Below are 16,950 nucleotides of genomic sequence, written 5' to 3'. Positions count from 1 at the left end.
AAGTCATGCTGTTATTAGAAAAAAAACTTGTTAAAAGTAAAATAGATGCATAATGTTCTTAAATCAATGATTAACTGTCTTTGATAATTGTGATAAGTGATAACACAATGTGATTACTCAAAATAATCATGAGTATGGTTTTTCATAATCGAGCAGCCCTACCTTCTTGCATTTTCCATGGTTTAGATCAGGGGTGTCTAAACTACGGCCCGATTTAAAAAATATAATGTAATATGGCCCTTTGAAAAAAATAAAAATAAATAAATATATATATATTTTTTTTTTGCATTTCTTAGTTAACCCACAAGTGCAGGGGTGTCAAAACTGATTGATTGGCCCGTGGCACATTTTAAAAATATAATGTAATATGGCCCTTTTAATTTTGAAATAATTTAAATGCACTCATTATATTACAGAGAAATACTATGTCCCATAAAAGAAAAAGAGCACCAAGCCCAACCCAGAGGACCCTGCATAATATTTTAATTTAAATTAATATTATTATTGAAAATCCATGTGTCCTTCTCCAATAGCTTCTAATTCATCTGACACAGTGTCTCCATTTTTTTTCATACAAAATTCTTCAGCTTTAGCCTCTTCATTTCCCTCTCAAAGTGCACCAGATTCATGCATTTCACTTTAAAAACTTTAAAAAGTATGCCCCCCCTCTCCCGGGGGGGCATACCCCCGGACCCCCCTTTTTGGGGCAGGATCTCGGCTGGCTACTATTTTCACCCAGCTGGACATTGGACGCAAAAGCAGAACACACTGGGTGTATCAATGCCATTTAACAAGAATGCCGTGAAGAAGAATTACAATTTACGAAGACACTATGAAACTAAACAAAAGAACAGCTACATGTCCTGATAAATGTGTTATTTTTGCAAAGTGGCCCAACCCTTCGTAGATTTTTCTGTATGTGGCCCTCAGTGAAAAAAGTTTGGACACCCCTGGTTTAGATCAATTAGAAACAATTAAAGTATTAAATAGGTAGGCCTAGTCATTATTAGTATTTTGACTTCATATCTACAGGTTGTTTATTGTGATTTCATAAGCGTCAGTAAGCTCCATGGTAACACAGTGATTGACAGGCTGACTGAAATGCTCTTTATCTGGACAGAAACTGCCCTCTCCCAACCCTACATCCCTCTTAAAATACATAAACCGTTTGCCTTTACTGGTGCACAGTCGCGACCCCAAAAAAAGTCGGTCCCGTACTGACCCCCCAAAGGCCCATTCTGAGCCAGGAAAAACCCTGGGAGGTGCTCTATGTGCATGCTCAAAATGTTCTTCTATGGTGTTTCACATGTCACATTATGGTCACTTATTGGCCTGGCATGATTACGTCAGGAACTTTTCTGCAAACAGAGGAGGGAACAAATGTTCTTCTTTTTTCAAATATCGGTATAAATGTGGACATGCCTTATTCTTCTGATTGAGTAGCCCGTCATGTGTAGGGATGTAACAATGACATTTTGAGTATGATACGATACGATATGATATTGCGATTGATATCACGATACGATATTAAGCGCGGAATTCATTTCTACCCTCTCAAATTAAATGGTGCACCGCTGATTTAAATAAAACACACACAAATAATTCTAATTTTTATATCTTATTATGAAGAGATTTGAGAGATTTAAACAACTTATCACCAAAACAAAGACACTGCTTCTCTACTGCTTTTTTAAGAAGAAATAGGAATTTTAAATCTAAACTTAATTTAGGCACTTGTCTGTAACTGTAAAAGTATGCATAAAATACAATAATTTAACAATAGTGTGATAATGTTCCCATTTTTTATGTTTTATTTGCTTATCAACTCTATTTTATTCAACACTATTTTTACAAGCCATGCTTTTACCTTAAAAAGGTGCTGTAAGCGGAATGGTTCTTTTAGCTAACTTCCTGTCAGTTACTGCAGTTAGCAGTCCCCTCGCTCGTCCCTACGTCACCACATTAATGCACTGCGGTCTTCAAGCAGCGAGTTATCTAGCATCATCTCAGATCCATAAGTGTGATAAAACATGATAAAAACCATCAAAACAGACATTGGGAAGGATTTTTACCTGCTCCGCCATTGTAGGCACATAAACATTCCTCCATCTGTTGCTCTGGCGTGCACCGGCAGTGAGACCATGAGTGAGACGGGTGTCGGTTTGTAGCGTTCTCTCTTGTGATTGGATAAAAATTTCGGGATCCTCCAATAAATGTATATGCCGATTACAGCTGACTGAGAGATCGACTTTATGAAACGTGCACATTATGTAAGTGATCACTGTATGATTAAATAGCAATTTAACACTTATATTAACATAAATGAACCGCTTACTTCACCTTTAATATGACTACATTATGACAGGCACAATTAACTCAGTAAAATATTAAATTATGATTTTTATTTGTTATTAATTAAAATTGCAGTCTCAAAATCGATGTTTTTGCAGTGCACTCCTCTCCCCCCTCCCTTCCTCACACTTTCGCAACGTCACCTATGTTTGACTAGCCTGGTCGAACCAGACCATCGTACTTCATTTCATTTGTACAGACGGTCTGGAACTGCTCTATTTGCCAAAAGTTCACTCACTTGGAGGCGGGTGTCTGTTGAAGTTTAAAACTATTGGATCTGCCCAGTGCCACTCTGGATCAGCCAACCAATCGCATATGGTTTGGTCGTGACGTATGTCATGAGCCGGCTTCTGACGGTGCGTTCCAGTTGTACTGGGAACTCGGAAAATTCCGACTTCACTACATATTGTAGTCTATGGATCTACCGGTACTTGGCAACGGTAACGTGCTAGAGCCTAACGTTTAGTTATTTATACTTTCGCGAGCAGATGCACTGGAACACAGGCAGATCGGAACTCGAAACTACCAAGTCGTAAATCTCCGAGTTCCGAGTAAAAGGAACGCAGCATTCAACTGAAACTGGAGCGCGACTTTGACGTCATCGTTCTCAGCCACTCGCTCTGTTCGCTGATTGGACGGCCGGAGATTTTCCTGAGCTAAAGCTGAGAAATTTACCGCAGCCCCAGACTGACTACTGAAGGGAAAATGAAATTTGAGCGGAAGTATGTAGGCGGGCGGAGCCAGGCTAATGTTTGACAGTAGTGTCAGCTTGTTTGACCTAGTAGGGATTCCATAGTATTGCGCAACCTGCCAGTATAGCTGAGTTCATATGCTGAATTCACGTGAAGTTGTGGTGAACATATTAAGGATCTTTGGACTTATTTCTTTCATCTGGCTTTCACGAAAGTTTGCCGACTTTACCGGGGATTTAACGCGCGGTCGCGGTGGATGCTTTTTTATTTTAGTTTTTATTCATCTCATTTCCTCACGTTCGCCTGGATTCATAATGATATAATTCACCTGCGAGCAAATTCTCTTCAGTCTGGTAAGCTATTATGCCGATCTTTTTCTCTATCTCTCCCTTTTCTCTTTCTCTCTCTTCTTCTTTGCTGCTGCGTGACTCAATGTTGTGAAGCTGGACGTGCTGCTCTGCATAGTGTAAACAACGGCCCACGTGAGACATGACTGTTAATTTTAAAGTTAGAAACCATGTTTCAGTGATAAGATGTAGGGGTGTAAATCGCTGCTTTCATCACGATACGATATTAAATCGATTCATTAGACAACGATATGATATTTGCCGATATCTAAAATCTGCTGCGATACGATTTCGATTCGATTCAGGGGCCTGCGATCGATATGAGACGATATTATATGCCCATTTAACACAAGATGGCCTATCTCGTTATCTAACAATACATGTTGATAATAGAATAGCCTTCTTAATTGTTTGTATAATTTTAATCCATTGTATGCATTCTGAACACTAAAGATCTTGTAATTAACAGGATAAACAACAAATTTAAGCTGCTACCTCGGCTATTTCCCTCTTTTTGATGACATTTTATTTAATGTCAAGGGGACTTCCTTATAAAATACCTCTATCTATGTAAAATACAGCTAAAAAATATTAGCTTGAATTATTTGATTGGAAGATTAATATCTTTCATAAGCTTAATATCATTCATAAGATTAATATCTTTCATAAAATTAATATATTTAAATCTCGTATAACAGCCGAATGCCCCGCTAGCTCAGCTGCTAACCCCGCGAGCCTGTCGAGCGGCGCGCTGCCCCGGTAAGCGCCGGCTCGACTGCTCTGTCAGCGGGGATATATGATCCTCTGCCCATGGTGCAAACACCGACAGGTCTGTTACCGATGGTTTCAGTGTCCGAAATTAACTTTGATAATCATAACAAGCGTGAAAAGCCTGCTGCGGTCGGGCGGAAATGGTGTTACAAACATCCGGGCAAGGACATTGTCAAAATAAAAGCATTATACAACATCGATTTGTATCGATGTTTGGACGTTGTATCGATTCAGTTGGATCGTTCGCAAATCAATCAATGGATCGATCTACATCGATGGATCGTTACACCCCTAATGAGATGTTGTGTCAATGTGTTATTGTTTGGTTTCCAAAGTTGGTGTGACCCATACAGTGAGTGCTACGTTTATGACAACGTTGCTCACCAGACTCTCCACAATGACCGAGCGCATTTACCATGCAAGCTCGCCTCTTTACCGTGACGCGGTATTACAAGAAAAAACGTACGGTTGACATTTGTGGCCTTTTCATATCGCGAACGACCGTTTTGCGGTATATTGTTACATCCCTAGTCATGTGTGTCACTGGGCCTACCTCCACATGTACTCTCCATAGTTGTCTTTCAAATGTTATGCGTGGCCCTTGCATTTTAATGGGTGGACTCAGTGACTCACTTAGAAGTGCATTTTATTCCAACCAGCACATGTATTAATTGAATGTTTGAGCAAATTGAAAGAGTCAATTAAGGCTTGTCTTGTCTGAGTGCATAGCCTTACAGTGTGGGTAAGCCGTGAGCTTCCTGCGGGTTTTTGATCATGCACACAGCTGTAGGAATACTAATGTACTCCCTAAGCACACACTTTTTACACACACAAACATACACACACACACACACCCTGAGGTGGGTGTAACAACTTTGATTTCCACAACAAATTAAAGGTCATCCCCTGTGGACACGTCTAGGAGCTTGCTGTCATGACACAGACCAAGGTGTGAGGCAGGATGCAAAACATCAAAACTGCCAACACATTTAGCATTCAGGCTACGTGGCAGCTACAGTTACCATCTCTATCTCATTTTGATAGCCATAAGCACTAATTGTGAAGGGTTGTGTATCTCATTCCGTAAGTGTGTCTCTCACAACCGCAGAAGCACATTACATTGCAGGCTATTCGTTCATCAATCAAAGTGTATAACCTTTATCACGCCTAGAATATGACAAGCAATCCTCATTTACATTCCACTGTGACCCAACCTTCAATGACGCTGAACACACACAAGTCTCATCTTACTAAGATGTGAATATTAAACTGTGTTAACACACAGACACCCATTATTATTAAAATAATGACAAGTGAAATGAAATGACACCATAAGAATGAAATAATTACGCATACTGGATACAGACAAGAATGGATAAATGTGTAAGAGGAGGCAGACAGCATGCAGCGCCGCACACACTGAGCCAAGGCTGTAGATCACACTAAATCAAATGAGCGCTTGCTATTTGCAACAACTCAGTCAGTCTAAAGTCACAGTTTGAAAGCAATAATGTAATAAGGTTGATGCGAGATTCATTCTCATCAGCCGTCCGTCTGGTTTCTTTCGTTGTCGGCCTCCCATGTTTTTCCTAACAAGATCAATGCAACCTATCCCAGAGACAATGAAAGACATCTCCTCCAAATGTCAATGATCAACAGCTGTCTTATGAATACCAAATAACCTTTCTGTGTTCGTCCACCATCTCTTGTCTCGTCTCATCAAAGTGTTGGCATCTTGGCACTATATCTATTTACACTTTCCCGACCCCCTTAGCCACATCATTTGTCAAAAGCGACCAGCGACAAATCTAGCACGTTTTTTCTGGTCATTTGGGGAATGATCGTGTTGAAAAAACTCAGCTAAAAGCATCTAACATAACCCTTTGCGAAGGTAATCATAGAAGTCATATTCAGGCAAACGGTAAAAACATTCTGTACATTGTTTCTTAAATGTGAGTGTTTGTTGTTTGTCTTGCTTCTATCTTATGTCAGGTGGAATAGCTTTGAGTTACTGACTGTCGGTCGTACTAAGAGGTAATCTGCCAAATTCACATTGTGTTGTAGGAACTTGTGGTAGACCATATTTCATTATTTTAAGACTGTGGTCTATGGTTATTTTTCATGTGCGGCCTATGGTTCTTGGTTGTTAGGCTACTCCAGTTGAAATAGCATAATACACATATTCAGAGTCTTCTGGCAAAGTATAATTCAATAATATTATTTTTACCATAATATATACATTTTTATGACGCCTTAACATTTGCTTTAAAGGAATTAACACCACTGTAGCAGGCCAAAACAGATATATCTGTAATGAGCTAATGGTGCCTGATGTTATCAACTGGCTGATTTATAGGCAATGCTCTTAACAATATTAGCACATATGGTGCAAGCAAAATGAATCCTCTATGCAGGAGAGCAATACAGACTAACGGTGAAAAACTGCTTTTCTTCTACCTGGATGAGTTTAATTCCCTATGACTTTATTTTGTGTTCAACACGCACATTTCAACCTGTGTGTACATGGGGGCGACAAGACGCCAGCAGAGCCAGTAATGGGTTTAGATGTGTCTGCGTTCTCGTGTGAGGCCTCAGTATGATATACAACAACAACAATGATCAATGGTGAGTGAGTTCTTGTATCACTGAGGATAGTTCATAAATATTATGACAGTAAACTCCCAGGGCTTTGGCAACCAGCCATACTTAGACAAATGGCATGTTAAAACATAAGACAAATGAAATATCTTAGTAGCTTTTTGTACACCCATATGTAACCTAAATATTATACAGCAGGGCCACATGCAGTATAACCATTAATAGATTGCCTTTCAGACGTGATTAGAAGACCAGTCTGACAGTAAGGCTTTAACAACTCAATGTGTGTAATTAGTAGTTTGTAATAAAAGCGATGGAAACAAATGAGTCCTCCCACATAACTGATATGATTTCAGAAGACTATGTGAAGGTTTGGACACATAACATGATTAATGGGGAAGCGGATCTGCACTGGATGACCTATTGTTTCCCATGGTGCACGTCTGCTGCCTACCTTGGTGTCAGCACTGCCCTTGACCATTCAGCATATTGCAACTTTGACCGCATTTCCGGCTGACCTTTCAATGTTCTGGCAATGAGACGGACGCTTTATATTGCATTAGCAGGCACAGTGAATACATCAATATACTCTTTCTGTGTGTTTTAACACAAGAATCATATCACAACCTTGGGAGGAGAAGCAGGGCATTACTGTAGGCATTAAACATGTTGTTTGTGTACCTTAAGGCACACCTATGTTAAGTGTTTTACAGAAAAAGCCATTTCCATTCTGGTACATAATGTGGCATCCAAGCAGAAAGGCCAATAAGATGATTCATCAATCACTGAAGTTGTCATGACTTTGACTCATTTGGCTTTAAGGCGAGACACCCCAGGTGAATAAGGATTTTTTTTTTACTTATAGATATCATCATGAAACTTTGCCAGTTGATTACTGACACTAACACAATAATTTTTTGTATTACATGTTCTTCTTTAATATTGTATTAAATATACAAATATGGCAATATTTAACCAATTATGCGTAAATTTGGGTCATTTTTCGAGAAAAAAATCGAGATGTTGGATAAAGCCAGAGTTAAAATCTCTATTTTATTTTAAGCACATATTAGTTTCTAAAGTTTTTACACAACAGATTTTGGATACAGCCTTTTTTCATTTAATAAATCAAAAAATACTATGTACATGTCTTATTAATGCATTTTAGGCATGTTTTTAGGAGGAAAATGTATCATAAATCAGACAATTAACAATATATTAACAAATCCTTCTGTAAAAACCTTTAAAATAGTGCTATGAATGATTATAGAAAGTTTGGTTGATGTCAGTGGTCTAGAAGTTGAGATATCTTTCTCAGAGTATTGGAAAAAGCTCATTTTGAGAAAACGGCCGTTAAAGATAAAAACATGAATTCTGCTGATAATCACTGATTATAGCTAGAGTACTTTATTGAATTAGGCCCTACACCCCTCAATGCCATATAGGCCTACCACTGCCTAACATATATAAACCATAGCATAGTAACATTTACATCACATGCTAATCTAAATGTGATTAATTCATTATTAGCCACTGTCTGTCAACCTGCTCCGGAGTCGGCACAGACGCTCTCTCTCCCCACCATGTCCCCTCTGATCCTCTGACAGTCTGACGTGATCGGCGTGATTTACATGTCTTTAACACTTCTCCCCTTCAAATGGCGATCATGTAATGTCCGTAGCCAATTGATTAAGTATTTTTTTGTGTTGGTTTGGCATATTTTCGGCGTTTTTCCCATTTTATTTTGTGATTTTCGAGCTACCCGCGGCTAGCATCACGTGATGCCTTTAACGAATCACATCGTCAGAAATGTGCATTAGCCAATGAGGTCGCGTTCCTAGCATTGAATCCCTCCTCACACTTTCACGATTGGTTACTGATACAAAAGAAATTACCATATTTGGATCCTATAACGTTGCACTTGAGATTCAGAGCTTTCCAACAGTACCATGGTTATTATGATTCATACAGCGGTCGCGGTGCTGTATGTTACGTTAGAATGCTCACTTTTGACAAATTTAGGAGCAAAATACAGACGCAAGCAGTCAAAGTTTAGTAAAATAAACACCTAAAACGTATATTTTGGACCTTTTATCCATACTAGTATGAAAGAAGTACTAGTATGGAAGCTAAATAGACACAAATCTCAAAATTGACCAGCGCTTAAAAAACAATGTTTTTGCCTGCCGTCGTGTCTCGCCTTAAATGAAAGCAGGTTTAATTGTGAACATTCGATGTAACATTACATACTGTAGATTGTAACAAAACCCGGGTTCGATTCCAGCCCGCGGTCGATCTCTGCATGTCCCTCCCCTCTCTGCCCCATTTCAACTCTGTCTTTACACTATCAATAAAGCATAAAAATGCAAAAAAATAATCTTAAAAAAATAAAAATACAGAATGAACGTGCTTTACTTTTATAGAGTTGTCAGCGCCCCTGTGGGCTGCCTTCTGTTTAAAACGGCCAGTGATGAAAACATCTTAAAGACCATTCTAACTAAAGGCTATGGATAACAGTTCACTTGGTTCTCAAAACTTACATTTTACTGTATTTGTTCTACAGTAAATCAAAATTATCTAATGTTTTCCCAGTCCCAACTTCCTTAAGTAGATAGAGGGTGACATTACAAATTGTTTGTTTTGTCCAACAATTTTAGTTCAGTGTTACAATAAAGAAAAAGCAAACTAGTTGCCAATTTATTGGCAACTAGTTTGCTGATTTTACAGGTATCAGTCATGACATGACCAATCCACATTAAATCTGTTTCTTTGTTGTGTTATGGTAAATGGTGCCAGTGTTACTTCACATAAATATTTGGAACTTTGGAAGAACAATTATTACAGGATCGGTACCTGGAACCAATCCATGTATTAGAATAAGTATCGGGACACACTTCAGTTCATCCTCACTAACAGACTACGATCCAGTGTGGTTTATCTCTTTGTCAATGACCCATGCATCAAATTAATTGCATTCAAATGGAAAACATTTGATTCATTTATAAAGCTATAAATATAAATTGTATTGCATGTTTCATTGAAATTGAATGGGAAATACTGTCTATTAAGGTTCCGTAAACGTTTAACACACTACGTGTCTGGTTAGATAGTGGCTCTATGAATTTATGCTGAAGAAAAGTGGCCCAGAAATGTTATTTCCAGCTCTAACATCAAAGCACTGAGAGTAAAATGTACCCTATAAAAGTGCCTGGGACTTTATAAGCTACAGTATATTCTCTTTTTCTCCCCTTGTGTGTTTTAACATAATTCCAAATTGGCACATCATATGAACAACAATGAGGATCCATTAGCGCTGATAAAGGTGCCTCCATTTACCCAAACAATAGCGGTCTCATCTGAGAGGAAGCCAGACAAAAGAAACAGGACACGAGTATGGAAGAGAGCCAGTAACATGCATACACCCCAAGGCTCCCTCAGCCATCTCATTTGCAAAAGTCCGTGATTAATTAAGATGTATAATAAATGCTAAGAGGATTATTTAAATCACAGAATTTGTGAGACTGACTGCTTTGACATTTGTGGGAGACAACACTTTAGAGTATCTAGAGTCTTGAGTATACAATATCTAATATTATCTGGACTTGAGCCATGTCCACTTCACCCGTTTAGGGTCTGGCCACGATCAATAGTAATTTCCAACTCAAGGGGCAGCTCCTACTTGTGCATTTCAAATGCCACTGCACGCAGTTGGATAGCACTACAACCAATCAGAGCGATGCACAAGGTGGCGTATTACGCCGCATTTGTTTAGCAAACAGCTGTTGAATTAAACTTTTGCTGTGGTCGGTCGGCAAAACAGAACATTCCACTTACTTGCTAATGAAAGATTTGAGTGCCGTCTTCCAAATTGTAAAGGGTCAAAGCCAAAGCAGTCTCAAACTCAAACAACATATCCGCAGCCATCTTTGATGTTTACTATCACGGCTTCGACGGCGCATGTACGTCACTGTCGTCATCCGGTTACGTCCGCCCCAGAGCACCATACATAGGGCTCTGGCCCGCCCATATTAGATAGAACCAATTGAAACGCGAGTCAGGAATTCTGGACTTTTTGAAAAAGCTTCAATATAAGCTGAATCTCAATCCAGGGGTTGCAGCCTAGGAAGGCTCGTTCGGCCTTCGAATCGGCCTTCACAGGCTATAGCCTTCATAGACCGCGGATGCGGTCTCTGGATTGGGATCCAGCTGCAGAGTGTCCAGACCAATAAATGCAGCAAATTTAATTTGACAGCGTCTAGTGGCAGGTCTGGAAATGCCATGCTACATTTCCCCCCTCCGCTTGCAGGAAATTCCTGTACACTAAAAAAAACTGTGGAAAACTCTGACGTCATCATGCCAGCCCAGTATAGGTGGACGATAATGTGACACGTCAAACACCATAGAAGAACATAGTGAGCATGCACATTGAGCATCTTCTTTAAGCGAGTCTGGAGCATGCTCAGTAGATGTAAACAACAATTGTCGCCAGCGTTTCTCAAAATCTCCAGTTTCCCTGTCATCACCAAGAGTGACCAACAGTTTTCAAAAAGCTCCGGTTATAGTGTCCGGTTGTAATCTTTGTGTGTGGACTAAAAAGGCAAAACCGCAAATACTATAATGAAAATACCTGTGGGAATGTGGACATGGCCTTAAGGCAGGTCACTGGTGTGGTTTTAGCCTGTAAGATGGATTTTGTCATGACATGGACATGATGAAGAGGACATCATTGAGCCGTGTAATCTTCTTGCCCACTTTTGATTGCAAAGGCAGCAGCTGCAATAGTCATATTTTGGATGAAAAACAGTTTGATGTTTTTTGGAGTGAGTGTGAAGTTGAAGTCACTTGAGCCTTCCAGCAATCTGACAACACACAGCTCCTGGTGGAAAGATGAACTGGATGTTATGGAGTTTTTGGTGACAGTGAGGAACTGGGGTCCCGAGGCTGATAGTAACAATGTTATCAGTCACTGTCTGATTGATGGAGTGTCCTCTAAAACGAGTGGCAAGCTCGAGTGTTGCTGTCAAAATTACACTGGCAAAAAACGCTGCTTCTCCTAAATTCAGTAAAGATGCTTTATTTGCCAATTAACACAAGGCTACATTGAAATGTGTCTTTTCTTCTCACATGCCACACTAATGTGATGAGATGAAGACATTTCTTCTCAGATGGCATGGATCGATATGTGTGTACAATTACCGTAATCAAAAATCCATCAATATGTCAGCTTCAATACTGTAATCAGAATAATTATATTCTGCTAGAACAACGACATAGCAGAGATATCCTGACATAATGACAGAGAGGAGGACCACACACACACACACACTCTCTACATTCAACACAAGTCAAGGGCAGCTTTACTCTTTAGAATGATGCAAATTTCCACGTCAACGATCAAAATAGGTGGATGGACAAATTCAGCTCAGCAGGTGACTGATTGCACCACTAACTTATTTCCTGGAAGAATTCCAGCTACAGGTCTTTGAAGCCAGCTGGGAGTCCTTGATGTGTTTAAAGGCCAGGACACACCAGTCCGACTACCCGAAAATGGAGACTGCCGATTCAGGGAGCTCCAGTCTTCCCGTCGCGGCCGAAAAAGTGCAAAGAACACACCAAACCGACTGCTGACCTTCCGTACGCTCCGCGCTTGCGCGGGACGTAATGTCTCCATAACAGCAGGCGGCGCTAATCTGTATTGTGGCCCGAAAAAATACGGAAGCCGGCTCTCTAGACCATAAACATAGATAGAAATACATATTTATATTTATGGACCATAAAGAGCACCATTTTTAGCAGAGAGTGTCGAGCGTGGTGTCGAGCAGTCAACAAGGGTTGATGCATGTGGGTACTCCCACGAAACAACGAAACAAACAAACACATTAAAATGATGGCTAACTGTTGTTAGCTGTTTGTGCTACCCACCTCACTTCCGGGCTTCACTGATTCGATAGCCCTCCACAAATCAAATTGCTCCAACTAAAAGACTGCCCGGCTCAAAAGAAGCCCGACGACATCTACGACGACCGATTTCACGGCACACACCAAACAGATTCGTGTCCCCGCCCCCTCCCGACTCTACGACGGCGATTATCGGGCCGGTGTGTCCTGGCCTTAAGTCTTCCATGTAGTGACACATTCAACCCTCTCAACAGGTTCAATGTTGTTGTTGTTGTTTTAATCAAAACCTAATCTGTTGATTCACATTGATGATGACATGGTCCCAGTACAAACAAACAACAGTCAGCTAATGGAGCATGGCATCCCATTGTTTTGTGTGACAAAGTGTTGAGAAATAAGGGCAAAAAAGAAGCTCACCTATAGGATTGACATAACATTAGATTACATAAAATTGAGTTTTTATTCCCCAAAATGTTGAGAAAACATAAAAAATGGAAAATCAAGGAACATTAAAACAAATAATTTCAAAGATGGATAACTTTTTTTTTTATCAAACAATTTCCTCTTGGAACATGCACAGAACCACTGACATGCCAAATGATGGCTATAAAAAAGAACAGTATGTACACAAAAAGAGTGAAAAGCGATGAAAAACAGCAGCATGTTCAGAGGGTAAACATTCATTTGAAAGCACAGGACCCTCAGATGAAGTAAAACCAGGTCCTGTCCCACCTGTGTATGAAAACCAATGCTAGGCTCTTTCAAAATGACGTGTCACGTGGTCCTTAAAACCTGCATTGTTTGTATGTAATATCTTCTCAAACAGCAGTGAATTACAGGCTTTATGCAGGAGCATTCTCAGCCATACAATAATACAGAGACAGTTCCCTATTCTTAGGATCTGGGGCACTATTCAGCATGCTCTGCAATAAATCAACAAAGTATATTCTATTTCAAAATGTGACTAGCCCTAGATTTATAGCATTTGGACACTAGCGAAGGACTTGTTTACAAAAGACGCTATCACACTGCGTACCCGATATATTTCCACCAGCAAAAAAAAAACAGTCTGCAACACAGTGAAACACAAGGTGAATAATGACTTTTTGTCATTTCATTTTACACGACCTTTACTTAACTCTGTTTTGAAATCAGATATCCGGGACCACCTTGCCTGCCCTTATAGTCCTGGCAAGCACACTGACTGAGGGAACATGAAAAACTGCCGGCCCCTCAATTGCAATTTGTAGAAGCCTCAAGGCTAATTCATGCTGATTTTCCCAGCGTACAATATGAGCCACTTGGAGAGCTGTGCTATTCAATTACTGCTTGCCAGACGCCTATAAAACACCCAGACCTTGTTCAAACGGGATGTTTCGCCTTTGACCTGTTAAAAAAAAACAGGCCAGACAGACCGGAGATGGACAATGTGCATTTGCTTAACACAATGCTTATTGCTGACTTCAACAAGTCTCCAAAGACTATTTCACAAGCGCACGCAGAGAATGGTCACTCATTCTCTCTCTGTCTCTCTCGCTCTCTCTGCAATGCAATGAGAACTGTGAGAGAGAAACCAGAAGCACAGCTACAGACGCTTATCCATCCACAGTTAATGGGTGTATAATGCATTACTTAAGTTATTAATATCTCACAGCACACAATGGCCGACAATTTAGCCAAGCTTAAGCCCCATTGAAAACAATCATGTATAGCAGGGGTGTCAAACTCATTTTGGTTCGAGGGCCACATACAGCCTCTCTGATCTCAGGTGGGCCGGACTAGTAAAATAATGGCAAAATAACTCCAAATCCCTAACTTTGTTTTTCAGTAATATGCTTTATCACTCAGCCTACATTTGTAACCTACATTATCACGGATCACAAGGGATCTCTGTACCCCCCAGGAGATGTCTTAGTAAAGGTTGCTGCCGGCCATGGGAATAGGAGGTGCGGCGCGTAGCGCCGCAGCAAAAATTTTGGGGGTATTTTGCTCAAAGATGCCAATGTGCACTAATGAAATAAACAACTGTTTATTTGAATACACAAATACAACAGGCACTGACCTTACAGTTGTCCAATTTTGTTTACTATATGTACAGGGACACATTTTGTGCAAACATGCAGACAAAATACAATTAAATAAAAGTGCAACTTCTACTGTTTTGATTTATTTTTAAATACAGAGGTTATTGGTTGTTTTGGAATTCGTTTTTCCCAATTTAAAACATAAAAATAAAGCAGCATTGAAAATTAGGAAATAAATCTTGTAGGCCTACACTAGCATGCTCCTGCTCGTTTTGCGCACACAGAGCCGCAGACACACCACGCTTGCTAGTACATTAATTGTTCAGCACTAAAAATAAAAATAGTTTTATTTTTATAAAAAAGTAATAAAATAAATGTACTAAAAATAAAAATGTTTTTTTTTTTTGGTTTTTACTTTGCCATAAAGCACTGTAGGAAACATTAATAGCGGTGAAGCAGGATTGCCATTTACCATTTCCCACGTTGCTAAAATGTGCTTTTTTTATTTAGGCTGCCCCCTAGCGGCAGGAGTGAGCATTTCAGTTATTTCTTTAAAAATTCATAACTCCTCACAGGAATGGGCTAGAGACTTACTTTTTTTTTTGACATACTCAGAAATTTATGCTCTACAGGTCGCGGGCCTGATCAAATCATCTCGCGGGCCGGATCCGGCCCGCGGGCCGTATGTTTGACACCCCTGATGTATAGCCTACTGTATAGGCACACATTGTCTGAAGCGTGAAGATGAGAGTGAAATGCCATTTAACTAATAGATCCTTAGCTCGTTTTGAAGAGTGTCACTCGCCTCAATAAGCCTCATGCTGTCTGACAAAGCAATAGGAAGGGATGCTGTCAACACAAGCAAGCAGGTACACACAGACACACAAACAGACACAGAGAGAGAGAAACAGCAAACGTGCAACATTCAGAAATAGTGGAGTCAGAGAAACATATTTTAGGCCTATATTTAGTAACTTAACCTAATTATAGCTGCATTTGAAGTACAGCAACTTCATCAGTTCAGTCTCCCCGCCTTCCTGTGTATGTTTAGGCTAGCTAGAGGCAGTATAAGATAAGTGGACATGTCTTGTTCTTTCCCACAATGTCCGTACATCGTTCAATACAATGTTAAACAGCCTATAGAACGCCGCCACTGCTGAAAATGACACGCGCAGCGAGAAGCAAGCGACCTGTCAAATGAGAATTCGAGGTTCAAAACGAGGTCATGACATTAAAACGTGTTTTAACTTCAAAGTGACAACAAGTGAGTGGGCTAATAGCGAGAGCGAGAGAGAGAGATTTTCGCCCCAAGAAAGGAGAGCGAGCTCGAGACATTAGCTCGCGAGGGTCCACCTTGCACGGACTTGCGCAACAAAGTTTCCCGTTAGGTCAGGACTGTTTGTGTGTTAATACGACACGAAGCGTAGGCTATATTCTGTAACAAAGTAGAACATGAAGAAAGAAGTCGACGGCAAAAGTGTCAACTTGGACTTTTCGGTGGAAGACAACAACATAGCGTACAGCACAAGGCGAGCGTGTTGCCAGCAGCAATACACAACAGACAGTCGACACAGCTAACTCCAGACAGCGCTATGGGAAATCTCAGTTCTCATTAAAAAAAGCAAAGAAATAAATAAATGAGACCGCATTTACTCACACTGGAACAAGTACAACTCCGAATGGTCCCGTTGAGAGGAGGAGAAGTAGAAATAAAAAAGCCCACACCACGGTCCACCTCGGCGCTCCACTACATCCAGCAGACTCATTCCCTCTCTCCTCTTCGCTCCGCACGGCACGGCTCGCCTCCACAGCTGCTGGATAAGTTTGCTGACGTCAGCGAGCACGAGCACAGTGGTGTGGACCGGCGGAGCGCTCGAGCTCTTTGGTCGCGAACTTGAATAATACATGGAAGAGGAGGGGGAGAGAGGGGGACCGGAAAGAATCAGCGAGGCAGCCATCACATTAGAGGCAATCCCCTCTAACGACAATGGCCATTAGGCTAAAAAAAACTAAAGAAAAAAACTGTTGTGAAAAGGCGAGATGAAGGTGATTAGGCTCAGGGGAAACATTGTAATATAGATAGCATTATTAATCGTTACTAGTTGATTATGCCTCTAGCATACTTACATTAAAGGTGAAGTAAGCGGTTTATTTATATTAATATAACTGTTAAATCGTTCTTTATTCATACAGTATGAATGAATGAGTGTGTGCAGAGCCGGCCCAAGCCTTCAGGGGGCCCTAAGCGAAATATGATTAGGGGGCCCC

The 16,950-nt window shown here is 40.4% G+C and overlaps 1 protein-coding gene across 1 annotated transcript in view; it reads right to left on the bottom strand.

Annotated features, from left to right (window-relative positions):
- gulp1a (GULP PTB domain containing engulfment adaptor 1a) overlaps positions 1 to 16,488 on the bottom strand; it is a 118,252-nt gene extending 101,764 nt beyond the window's left edge. The window contains exon 1 of the mRNA XM_080038160.1: positions 16,340 to 16,488. The gene's annotated coding sequence lies outside the window, so the exon portion shown is untranslated. The remainder of the gene's footprint in view (positions 1 to 16,339) is intronic.
- Positions 16,489 to 16,950: the final 462 nt, after the last annotated feature.

The sequence above is a fragment of the Ammodytes marinus genome (genome assembly GCF_949987685.1).
Source record: "Ammodytes marinus genome assembly, chromosome: 12".
In the NCBI taxonomy this organism is placed as follows: domain Eukaryota; kingdom Metazoa; phylum Chordata; class Actinopteri; order Uranoscopiformes; family Ammodytidae; genus Ammodytes; species Ammodytes marinus.
The sequence above is the reverse complement of the archived record's forward strand: the minus strand, read 5'-3'. Positions and strand labels throughout refer to the sequence as shown.